Source organism: Petaurus breviceps, unplaced genomic scaffold (genome assembly GCF_028583685.1).
Source record: "Petaurus breviceps papuanus isolate PSGF00001 unplaced genomic scaffold, PetGlider_PUasm1.0 90865, whole genome shotgun sequence".
In the NCBI taxonomy this organism is placed as follows: Eukaryota; Metazoa; Chordata; class Mammalia; order Diprotodontia; family Petauridae; genus Petaurus; species Petaurus breviceps.
The window spans coordinates 7,918,314-7,930,336 of record NW_027187367.1 but is presented as its reverse complement, the minus strand read 5'-3'; the positions used below and the strand labels follow the sequence as shown (position 1 = coordinate 7,930,336).

At 43.5% G+C, this 12,023-nt stretch overlaps 1 protein-coding gene across 1 annotated transcript in view; it reads left to right on the top strand.

Annotated features, from left to right (window-relative positions):
* The window catches only part of GRM4 (glutamate metabotropic receptor 4), a 316,120-nt gene that overhangs the window by 265,437 nt on the left and 38,660 nt on the right, over window positions 1-12,023 (top strand). The gene's annotated exons all lie outside the window — the stretch shown is intronic.

Here is a 12,023-nt window from a genome sequence, read left to right as displayed (position 1 = left end):
TCCCTCCCTCCCTCCCTCCCTTCCTTCCTTCCTTCCTTCCTTCCTTCCTTCCTTCCTTCCTTCCCTCTGTTTTTTCTTCTCATCCCCTTTTTCCATTCATTTCTTTTTCTTTAGCAGAAAAGGAGAACCAGAATTGATTCTCAATAACATTCTTATTGAAATATAGTTTTCTCCCCTGTATGTTTCCTAGGGGAATCCATGGAATAGGGACCAGAGATAAATCCTGGTCTATCTTACCTGTAACTCCCCTCTCCTCTTGCCTTATGCCATGTTGGGAGTACCAGAGACTTCTGTGGGGCTTAACAACTCTGTAAGGTGCCCAGATTCCACTGACCTGCAGTGAGTCATGAGGTGACCCCTTCACTCTGAGGCCATCCCTACCTCAGGAGATTGGCACTGAGAGCCAGAATGAGTGCAGAGAAATGCAGGGGGGGGGGGCAAAGGTGCTTCTGAAGAGCCTTGTTTTGTTAAAATCAGAAAGGAGGGTGGATGGAATGGTATCTGTGTAATGAAGCAGCCTGGGGCACATTTCTGGAACCTCACTGATCTACTCTATTCCCTGGACCTTGTTTTTAATGATATCTGTCTGGGTCCTCTCACCATCTACGTAGTAGAGAGAGAGCCCTCTGTTTGAATGATCTGGATTCGAATCCTGATTCTGCTAGTCATCTTGGATTTTGGACAAGTTACTTGGGCTCAGGTTGCCTCACTATAAAATGAAGGGTATTAGTTTAGATGGTCTCTCAAGTTCTGAATTCTCTGAATGAATACCCCCAAGATTTTGCTTTCATTCTTCTTGTTTGCCAGCCAAGGGAGACTCAGTCTCCCTTTCACCCAAACAATCCCTTCCATTCTCCTGTCTCTCTTGAGTGTCAAGATAAAAGTGAGTATTTTATAAGTGACTACTGTGTGTAACCCTAGGTCATGACTGTGGGACATCCAAAAGAACTATGAGACATTACCTCGTCTTCAAGGAACTTATTATCTGTACAGGAAAACAAGACTAGTTTATCTTGATAAAAACTGTTCTTCCTAAAACGTGAGGGAACTGTAGAACCATTTAATAAAGTATATTATTAATGCTAAATTATGTGGTTCAGAGGGTAAGTACCATAGAGATTAAGAGCAGGGTCAAGATCTTTTAGGGCTCCTTGGAGGAAACCTGGACATCAGGAAGCTTGGTAAAGGATGGGTGGGATTTGGAGAGCTGGAGGCGAAGGGGCTAGGCATCCCAGGTTGGGAAATAATGATGAGTGAATATAGGGAGGCAAGACTGCACAGAGTGTGTTTGGAGGCACCAGGTAAAGTAGTCTGAATGGAGCAGAAGAAGCAGTGTTGGGAAAAGCCCTGGATGTGTGTGGATTGAGAAATGCAGGTTCTAGTCCTAGACCTGCCACTAACTAACCATGTCATCTTGGCCAGGTCCTTCTCTGGGCCTCAGTTTCCAAATCTGCAAATTGAAGAAGTTGGACCAGATGAAGCATATGGTGCGTGCATTTCTGACAGTGTGATGGCTGTAGGGTAGGGAGTTGGTGCTGTAACACACGGCGTTTAGTATGTGCCACGTACTGTGCTGGGAATTTTACAATTATAACCTCATTTGATCCTCCCCATAACCTTGTGCTATTAATAACAACAATAATAATAGGGATTATTAATAGCAACTAATATTTATATACTATTTACTATGTGCCAGATACTGTGCTAAGAACTTTACAATTGTTATCTCATTTGATCCCCCCCACAACCCTATGAAGTAAGTATAATTATTATCCTTATTTTATAGATGAAGACACCAAGGCAAACAGGTGAGCTGACTTGCCCAGGGTCCAGGTCAAGGTATCCAGTATATCAGCTGGCTGCCTGATAATGCCCAAGCTTTTTGCCAAAGAGAGAATAGGTCTCCTTGCCTTCTTTGCAAAGTTGAGATTTATGGGTGCAAACCACTGTATATACTATTAGAATGGGTATAGTGATCTTTGGCCTACCTACTCTGGGGTACTCTCTATGGTGGTCATAATGGCCCAGCCTCTTCACTGTCAAGATCCTTCTTTAAAACCTTAGGGTTGTCTGAGTAGAACATTAAAACCCAAACTGTGCATCCCTTTGTCATCAACCAAGGGTACGCCTTCTGGTTGCCAACCACTTTTACCTGATTTAAGCATCAAACCCTGACTGTGACAACCTTCTTTTTTTAAAATTAATTTGTTTGTTTACTTTTAGTTTACAAGATTCAATTCCACAATTCCTTGAGTTTCACATTTTGTCCCCCTCCCTCCCCTCCTCTCCCCCATGGTGGCATATAGTCAAGAATAGGATATGTAAATACTTTCACATTATACATTAATCAGGTTATAAAGGCAGATTGTATCAGCTGGAATGAAAAATGGTAAAGAGGACATAAAACCAAACAAGAAAAGGAAAAAGATCAGGTATTTTGCTTCCACCTGGATAATAAACTTAGTTCTTTCTAGTTCTTTCTCTGGATGCACATATTTCTCTCCATCATGAGTCTTTTGGGATTGACTTATATCACTGCATTGCTGAGAGGGGTCCAGTCTATCAAAGTTGGTCATCACACATACGTTGTGTCTGTAATTGTGTACAAATTTCTCCTGGTTCTACTCTTCTCACTCAGCATCAGTTCGTATAAGCCCCCTCCAGGTAAATATGAAGTCCATCTGCTCCTCGTTTCTTATAGCACAATAGTATTCCATAACATGCATGTAGTTGTGTTCATATAGGTCTTGGGTTTGTTTTGGCAGGTAGATTTCCAAATTTTTTATAATGTCTACAGTAACTTTAAATGGGATTTCTCTTTCTATCTCTTGCTGTTGAATTTCATTGGAAATATATAGGAATGCCGAGGATTTATGTAGGTTTATTTTATATCCTGCAACTTTGACAAATTTATTTATTTTCTCAAGTAGTTTTTTACTTGGTTCTCTAGGATTCTCTAAGTATATCATCATGTCATCTGCAGAGAGTGATAGCTTGGTCTCTTCTTTACCTAATTTGATTCCTTTGATTTCTTTTTCTTCTATAATTGCTACTGCTAACATTTCTAGTACCGGATTGAATAAGAGGAGTGATAGTGGATACCTTGTTTCACCCCTGATCTTATGGGAAATGCTTCTAGCTTCTCCCCGACAACCTTTTAAGTGTTGGGTAAAGAGGAAACCATGTCAATGCTGTTTGGTTCATATGTGTTTCCCCAGTAGGGTCAAATCTTTGGCACCACCCCTCACCTGAGAATAACCAATCCCAGGTTATGAATACCTGCTTTTTTTTACCTGCTTCTCACCTCTGCAGTTCTTGCCTCTTCACAGAAATTCCCCTTCATCTGCTCATCCTTTGTCACCTTGTCCAGATTTAGTTTATAAACCCCGAATATAGGGTCCAAAACTCCCTGCAGTCACACCTACTTCCCAAGATTTGTCTTAGAGGACGTAGGAGACAAAGGCTAGGAGCATGAGCCCTGTGTCCCAAGGTGGGAGGCACCCTATTTCCCTAACAAGTACACCCTAACGTCCTTCAGGTCTCCCCCCCTCTGACCCATGGTGGGATGTGCTAAGCATTCTTCTAGGGAGATTGATCTTCAACCTAGTCTGGTGTGCAGGCTGGTTCCGGAGGTGAGAATGAGGGGTAGGTTTGTTGGTCAGTCACTTTTCAGGCATATCTGACTCTCCATGACCCCATTTGGGGTTTTCTTGGCAGAGGTACTAGAATGACTTGTCATTTCCTTTTCCAACTCATTTTGCAGGTGAAGAAACTGAGGCAAATAGATTTAGGTGACTTGCCCAGGGTCACATAGCTAGTAAGTGTTTGTGGCCAAATTTAAACTCAGGTCATTTTTATTCCAGGCCCAGAATGATGGGTATTAATATTATTTGAGGTCAGCTATTATAATAAATATAAGCTATCATTATTGTTACTAATATTATATATGTATATACATATGATATATGTGTGTATGTGTATGTAATATATATATGTATATATATATATATATAGAGAGAGAGAGAGAATTACAGGCTGATTTACAGAAATAGAGATACATTTATGGAAGAATACACAGGAAGAAGATGATAAAGAGAGATAATATTTAATATAATATTAACAATATTGTTATTATCTTGCACAAATGGAACAAGTCTGATCCCTCTGATAACCCTCCAAAAAGACCAATATCATGTCAGCCAAAAAGAATTAGGCATCTCTGCTTATTTCAGTCATTTTCACCCCATCTGCCAAAAGCAATGGCCCAGTACCTTCTTTGGTCCCTCTCTTTTCCCCACAGGAGTTAAAAATGAAACAAAACAATCTGTTGTTTTTGTCTTTAGTTTTGCTCGCCCCCCTCAATTCACGATGAGTGCTAACACTGCTGGTGCTACTCCCACAGGTCTGTGACCCAGTTTTGGAAACATTTTCTGTTACTCGCCCTTACATCCAATATCTTTTATTCTTTATCTGAAGCTTCATATGGGTGAATACCCTGAGCATCCACCTTATTCTCTTTAGAGAACACCTTTTCTTCTTTCTCGAAATCATTTTCCTTCATGTTTTCAGAATTGCCTTCTCAAAAATTTTTTACACCTCTTAGACTGACTTCTCCTGTAGAATTTTAGTGTGTGAGTTTCTGCCTGTCTCTCCTCTGAACTCTTTGAAATCTTCTGCCTCCCAGTCTATTCTCTGACTGCCCTCCATGCTAGGAACGCTCTCCCTCCTCCAGCCCACCTACTGACCACTCTAGCTTCCTTTAGGTCTCATCTGCAATCCCATCTTTTGTTGGAAGCCTTCCCCAATCCCCTCTTAATCCCAGTGCCTTCCCTCCGTTAGTTATTTCCTATTTGTCTAGCATATGGCTAGCTCTGTGAGTGTGTATTTATCTCTATATCTACGTCTCTATGTATGCTTGCTTGTCGTCTCTCTCATTGCATGTCTTTTTGCTTCTTTTTGTGTTCGTAGCACTTCACCCAGCTCCTGGCACATAGTAAATACTTCATCAATGTTGATTGATTGATTCTTCCCCAAGTCTAGGGTAATAGCACACACTATGTGCAAAGCATTGTACATTGTACAGGGGATACAAGTAGAAAAGACAGTCCCTGTTCTCAAGGATCGCACATGCTAATGGGGGAGGTGACACTCATGGAAGTTTCCAGCTACAAGTCTGACAGGAAAGTCCCATGGTCCTTAGGGGACAGCAGCAAAGCAGATGGGAATACCTCTTCTTTCATTTCATTTCTACTGATAAAGTCCTCTCAGTCAGATTGTGCCCAGATTTACTCTTCTCTAACACAAACTCTAGAAGGGAGTAGTTACCTTCCCTTAAGGCTCCCCCACTTCCACCTCCAGCAAACAGCTTCTCCTTGTTGGTGAGAATCACAGCTAGAACAAAATTTCCATCTTAGGGACCATAGAGAGTCCCATTTTATGGAAGGAGAAACTGAGGTCCAGAGAAGACTTGCACAGATAGTAGGTGATGGAACCAAGATTCCAAGGCAGTCTTCAAAGGCCCCCTTCCTGTGACCCCCCCCTCCCCTGCCCCTCTACAGCCCCCTCTGAGACGTCCTGCTTTTCTCATTGACATTCCATGCTTCAGTCAAGGACCTCTCAGAGAAAAACTCCAAGCCAGCCTCTCCTCACTTTCCAGGAGTCCTTAGATTGTCAATGATGAGGAGTAGAAAGGGAAGAGATTTGACTCCATGGGACAGGGGTGGGGAACTTGTGGCCCTGAGACTGTATGTAACCCTTTAGGTCCTCAAGTGTGGCTCTTTGACTGACTAGATTCTGTGAAAGGGCTGTACTTGAGGACCTAGAGGGTCACATCAGTCAAAGGGTCTCACTTGAGGACCTAGAGGGCCACATGGGGCCTTGAGGCCACAGGTTCCCCATTCATACCCTAGAAAGTGGCGGCAATGAGACCATTCCCAGATAGAATTGATTCACTTTACCTTCTCGGCCTCCTTACCTGCCTGCTGAGGGCAATGAAGATGGAGTGGAACCCTGACAGAGGCATATTATACAGGAAGCTTTACTTTACCTTAGTTTTCCCATCATGGGATAATTTAGGGCTGCCAAGTTCTATGCCAGATAGCTTGTCTCTGCCCAGCTGGGCTTTCTCCCCAAAGGGTGTTCCCTGGAGTCACTATGCACACAGATGAGAATTCAGAGGATAGGACAGGGGTGGGGAACTTGCGGCAGGTTCCCCATTAGAAGACTTTGCTCTCCCCAAGCCTTCCCCTACTCCTGCCCCTGCCACACACATGTACTACTGGCTCCAGGAGCCATCTTTTTTGTTCCATAGGCTCTGGAAACTGTCTCCATGCTTTGATCTCCCCTCCCTGGTTCTCACCTCCAAATGCCCCGTGGTCTCTACTTTAAGCCCAGTCTCTTCCATGAAGCTCCCAGACCTCTTTTTCTGTTCTCCTACAGCACTTACAGTCTATGACTGTTAGCATGCACTTTTATATTAAAAATCTTATGTAAGATTTTATATAAGATCTTATATAAGATATATATTTACTGCTTTTGTGATCTTGGGCAGGTCACTTACTCTTTAGTTTCCTTATCTGTAAATGGAAATGATAATGACATTTGCTAGGCAGTGTGCTGGATTTGGAGTCAGAAAGATATGGATTCAGATCCTATCACAGATGCTTACTTGTTGTGTGACTCTAGGCAAGTCACTTAACCTCTCTGTGCCTCAGTTTCCTCATCTGTAAAAGGGGAGGTGGGGGACTTAGTGGGTTTCCCTTCCAGTTCTAAATTTATGATCTTATGAACTATGGTACTACCTACCTCACGGGGTAGATGTGAGAAAAGGATTTGAGAAATGCATGTTATCATGGTATGTATTTTATGTCCTCAAATAGATTGTGAATTTTTACTTCAAAGAGGAAATGGCAGAGACTGGGTCATCTTCTGTGTCCCCCACAGTGCCTGGGAACAGGGCTAAGCAGAGAGCAGGTGCTTAATAAATACCTGTCAGCTGAATGAAAAAAAAAAAAGGTGTGTGAGGGGGAAGGGTATAAACAGTGCCATGGACTAGAGCAGGGGTCGGGAACCTGCATCCTTAAGGCCACATATGGCTTTCCAGATCCTTAAGTGGAGCCTTTATCAATTAAAAGGTTCCCCATCCGTGGACTAGAGTGAGACGGTTGGAAAGCACTTTGCAGTGGAAACATTAGCTTTTTGGTGGGTGAATGAGGAAGGCTGGAGGCAGCCCCCCTTCCTGGGAAGTGAGCGGCAGAGGTTGGAGACTCATCTGATCTGAAATGATTTGGCCGGGTAGAATCCCACCTGGAAACAGGGGGAGGGGAATGGATGAATATGAGGTATGTACATCTTCTTCCTTAGGTCTATGAACCTCTCTCTGTACTTTCAGTATTTTTCTCCTCTTTCTCTTCCTTTTCTCCTCTTCCTCTTCCTCCTCTTCTTCCTTCTCCTTTGCCTCTTTCTCCTTCTCCTTCTCTTCCTTTTCCTTCTCCATCTCCTCTTCCTTTTTCTTCTCTTCTTTCTGTTTTTTCTTCCTTCTCCTGTTGGTGAAATGTAGGTTATTCTCTCATTGTCCTCTCTAAAGTGACCATTTCTAACTGTGCCAGGCCTGAATGGGCAGCAGGAGAGGGTGGAGGAGGAGCTGGGTGTGTAGTGGTGCCAGTGGGGCTCAGCTCTCGTGGCACTGGGGAAGGGTAGCCATCAAGTTGTGCCAAGTGAATTTAACTCAGTTCAGTTTAATGAACATGTATCAAGTACTGCCTATGATTGGCATCAGGGATACAAAGATGGAAACCAGCAGAGACCTTGTTCTCAAGGGGCTTCTCATTTAAAGAGTTTACTTGTACCCATATTAGAATGTGGCAAGTGCAAAGCAGGGAAACTGGAGGAAGCAGAGATCACTTTGGCAAGGAGAAGAGTGTCACAGAGGAGGTGACTTTGAGCCAGTCCTTGTAGAGGAGACAGAGATGGTGGAGGGAAGGCAAGAGAGAGAGACCCTTTTTGGCATCCTGGCATCTGGGAGCAAAAGCTTGGGTAAGGCATATTTAGAACAGAGAACAGAGAGTTCAGTTTTCCTGGAGTCCGGGTCTGTTGTGTGATGGGGGAAGACACAACAGAGTAGAGTAAGGTGGAATCAGGTGGTGGAAGGCCTTGAATGCCAGGACCAGGAGTTCAGACATTCTTCAGTAGACAACAGAAAGCCCCCAAGATCTTTGAGAAGGGGAACAACGAAGTCACATTTGTAGATTAGGAGGATTATTCTGTCAGCTGTGAGAAAGATGGATTAGAGAGGAGAGAGTCTGGCTGCTGGGAGAAGAGTTGGGAAGCCGTTATAATTGGCCAGCTAAGAGGTGATGAGGCTTAAATTAAAATGGTGTCAGTAGGAAAATGAAGAAGGCCTTGAGCCTGTTGCATCTCATAGCTGGAAGCCATTTGTCCTTCATTCTGCTCTTTAGACAAATTGGTGTGAACTCTTTCCCTCTGTTGTGATAAAAATTAAAAAAAACTAACAGTGCATGAGGAAAAAAAGCATTTATTAAGTACTCACCAAATGTCAGGCATTGTACTGAGGTAGGCGCTATTGTCCCCATTTTACAGTTAAGGAAACTGAGGCAGGCATCGGTTAAGTGACTTGTCCAGAATCACACAGCTGGTATCAGAGGCCTGATTTCAGTTGTGTGCTCTGTTTCCTTCACTTTTCTGACTGCCTAGAAAGTTCAGCCCCTTTGTGGGGAAAAATGAAGCCCGAGGAGGGAGAATGACTTGCCTAAAGTCATAGAGTTAGTAGAAGAGTCAGGATTCAAACCCAGGCCTCATTACACCCAGTCCTGCAACTTCTCCACACCCCTGTGTCACCATCTCTCACAGATTCTCAGTGTTGGACATGACATACTCAACACCAGTGTGCAGGGTTCTGGAGAAAAGACCAGAGAGGTGATCCTGGAGGAGCTTCCTTGCTGAGCTCTGTGATCTCAGACTGAGGCTGAAAGATTTTCTGGAGCTCCTTCCCCTTTGCATGGTGCAAAGCATAGTGTGTCCTCTTGGAATAGAGGGGAAATGTATAGTATCTGCTCCATGAAGGTAGGCATTTGCCTCATCTAAACCTTAGATCTCTCCTAGAGCCTAGCCCAGTACTCTGCACATAGTAATGGCTGTTGATTGATTGACTGAATGGACAGTGGAGGCCAGGGTTTGAGTCCCATGTCTTCTCCTTATTGACTATGGGCAAATCATGTCACTTTTCTGAATTTAGGGTCACTCTTCTGCTCAGAAAACATCAGTTGCTCCCTATTACCTCTAAGATAAAAAATGTACTCTTCTGTTTGCCATTTAAAGCCCTCCTCCACCTGGCTTCTTTCCATAGTCCAGCCAAACTGGCCTTATTTTCCCTCATACACACAACATTCCATCTTTCACCTCAATGTCTTTGCACAGGTGGTCTCCCTCATGCCTAGAATGCACTCCGCCCCGCACCTCTACATCTTTGAATCTGTAGTTTCCTTCAAAGCCCGGCTTAATTGCTACCGTCTACATGAAGCCTTTTCTGACACCAGCAGCATCTGTTGGAGCCTCTCCCACCCCCAACCACTTTGTGCTTATATATTGCACGCTCCCCTAAGCATGTTGCATTCCTCCGTAGAAACATAAGCTCCTCGAGGACAGGGGCTGATTCACTTTTGTCTTTATATTCTCAAGGCCTAGCATAGTTCCTTACATAGTAAGCACTAAGTAAATGCTTGTTGATTGACTGATTGATTCTCAAGGTGGGGATAATCCTACTTGTGCTGCATACTTGGCCGATCTGTTTTGAAGAAAGTGTTTTATAAAGTGTAAAATGCTATAGATAGTGAATTAGCTTTGTTAACTGTTCCTGCTATCATCTTCAATCATTATCTCATTATAGCCCGGACCAGCTCAGCCCATCGGCTCTCAGGTCAACTGAGATAATAGAATAATTGGCAATCCAAGAGGAATGATTCCCTCACCTGATAAGAAGACCAGCTCCTGTTTGTGGGGCTCCTGCCTGGGGGACAGGAGGAAGCAGCAGGGATACTATGGTGCAGTTCTTTCATGGACATCATATGACCTTGGGCAAGTCCCTGCCCTTTTCTGAGCCTCAGTTTTCCCATCTGAAAAATGGGAAGTTCAACTAGAAGATCTCCTAGGTTCCCTTTCAGTTCTGTTATACCATACTGCATGATTACATTATGAAGTAGCATTGCCATTCTATAATTATTTGTCTCCCTCTCAGCATCCAGCACAGGGCCTTATAATCAATAAGATAAGAGGCTCATATCTGGAAGGAACCTTGAGGCCATCTAGTTTAGCCTCCTCTTTTTGTAGAGAAGGAAACTGAAACCCAGAGAGATACAGTGACTTGCCCAAAGTCACACAGGTTGTGTCAAAGGAAGGATTTGAACCCATGTCCTCTGACTCGTGAGTCAGTATTCTTTCCATAGTACCAAGGAGCATCAAATGAGATAATATATAAAAAGTACTTTGCAAGTCTTTTATTAGTTATTATTATTATAAAGCACCTACTATGTGCCAGCTACTGTTCTAGGTTCTGAGCGGTCCCTGTACTCAAGGAACTGACACTCTACTAGGAGCAAACAACTTGTACACTGATAAATAAATGCAAAATAAAAATAATAATAATAATGAGTTAATATTTCTAAGCATTACTTACTACTACTACTACTCCCTCTGCTACTAGTCAACATTTATATAGTGCCTACTATGTGCCAGGAACTGTGCTAAAGCACTTCACAAATATTATCTCATTTGATCCTCATAACCCTGGGAGGTAGCTGCTGTTATGATCCCCATTTTACTACTACTACTACCACCACTACCACCACTACCACCACCACCACCGTCATATATATATATAAATACATATTTATATAGTGCCTATCATGTGCCAGGCATTGTGTTAAATTCTTCATAAATATTAGGTGCTATTATGATCCCCATTTTACAGATGAGGAAACTGAGGCAAACAGAGGTTAAGTGACTTGACCAGGGTCACACAGCTCATAAGTATCTGAGGCTGAATTTGAACTCAGGTCTTCCTGACTCCAGGCCTGGTGTTCTATCTACCATGTCACCTTTTGGGGGATGAGGGACAACTTATAAGCAGGAAGATCAGAAAAGACACATGTAGGTGGTGGTACCTGAGTTAAATAATGGAAAAATACCCAGGGATTTCAAGAAGCAGAGATGAGGAGAGAGGGCTTTCCAGGCAAGGAGGGACAGCTCGTGCAAAGATCCAGAGGTGGGAGATGGAGTCATGTACTAGGAACAAGTGGCCATTGTGACTGGAACATATAGTATATAATGGGCAGTGATGTGATGTTGGTCTGTGTGGTAGACTAATCAGTGGATTGGTGACCTCTGCAGTGTGAGGATCCCCTTTGGCTGTGCTGATCAAAATCCAGTCATTCAGGTAGTCAGCAAACATTTATTAAGCACTTACTGTGTACCAGGAACTATGCTAAGTGCGGGGGATGCAAAGAAAGCCAAAAACAATTCCTCCTTGCCCACATCCTGTCACAAATACCCCCGTGGAGGCTCACTGTGCATACAGGAGGTGATTGATAAATGCTTAAAATTAAGTTCTCCGAGTTGCCAGGAAAAGGAGAACCATTCTTCAAGGTGTATCTTTGAATTTCCAGTACAGAGACAGAGATAGAAAGAGAGGAGAGATGGGGGAGAAGAGAGACAGAGAGATGGAAGGAGAGAAAGACACAAAGAGAGAGAGAGAGATGGGGAGGAAGAGAAAGACAGACAAAAAGAAAGACTGAGATAGATGGGGGAGAGGAAGAGAGAGGGAAAGAGACATGGGCGGGAGGGAGACAGAGAGAGACAGAGGGACCGAGAGAGGGAGACAGAAAGGAGAAAGAGACAGAGATGGGGGAAGAGGAAGAGGAAGAGACAGAGGCAGAGATGGGGGAAGAGGAAGAGAGAGGAAAAGAGACAGAGATGGAAGGGTGAGAGATGGAGAGAGAGAGGGACGGAGA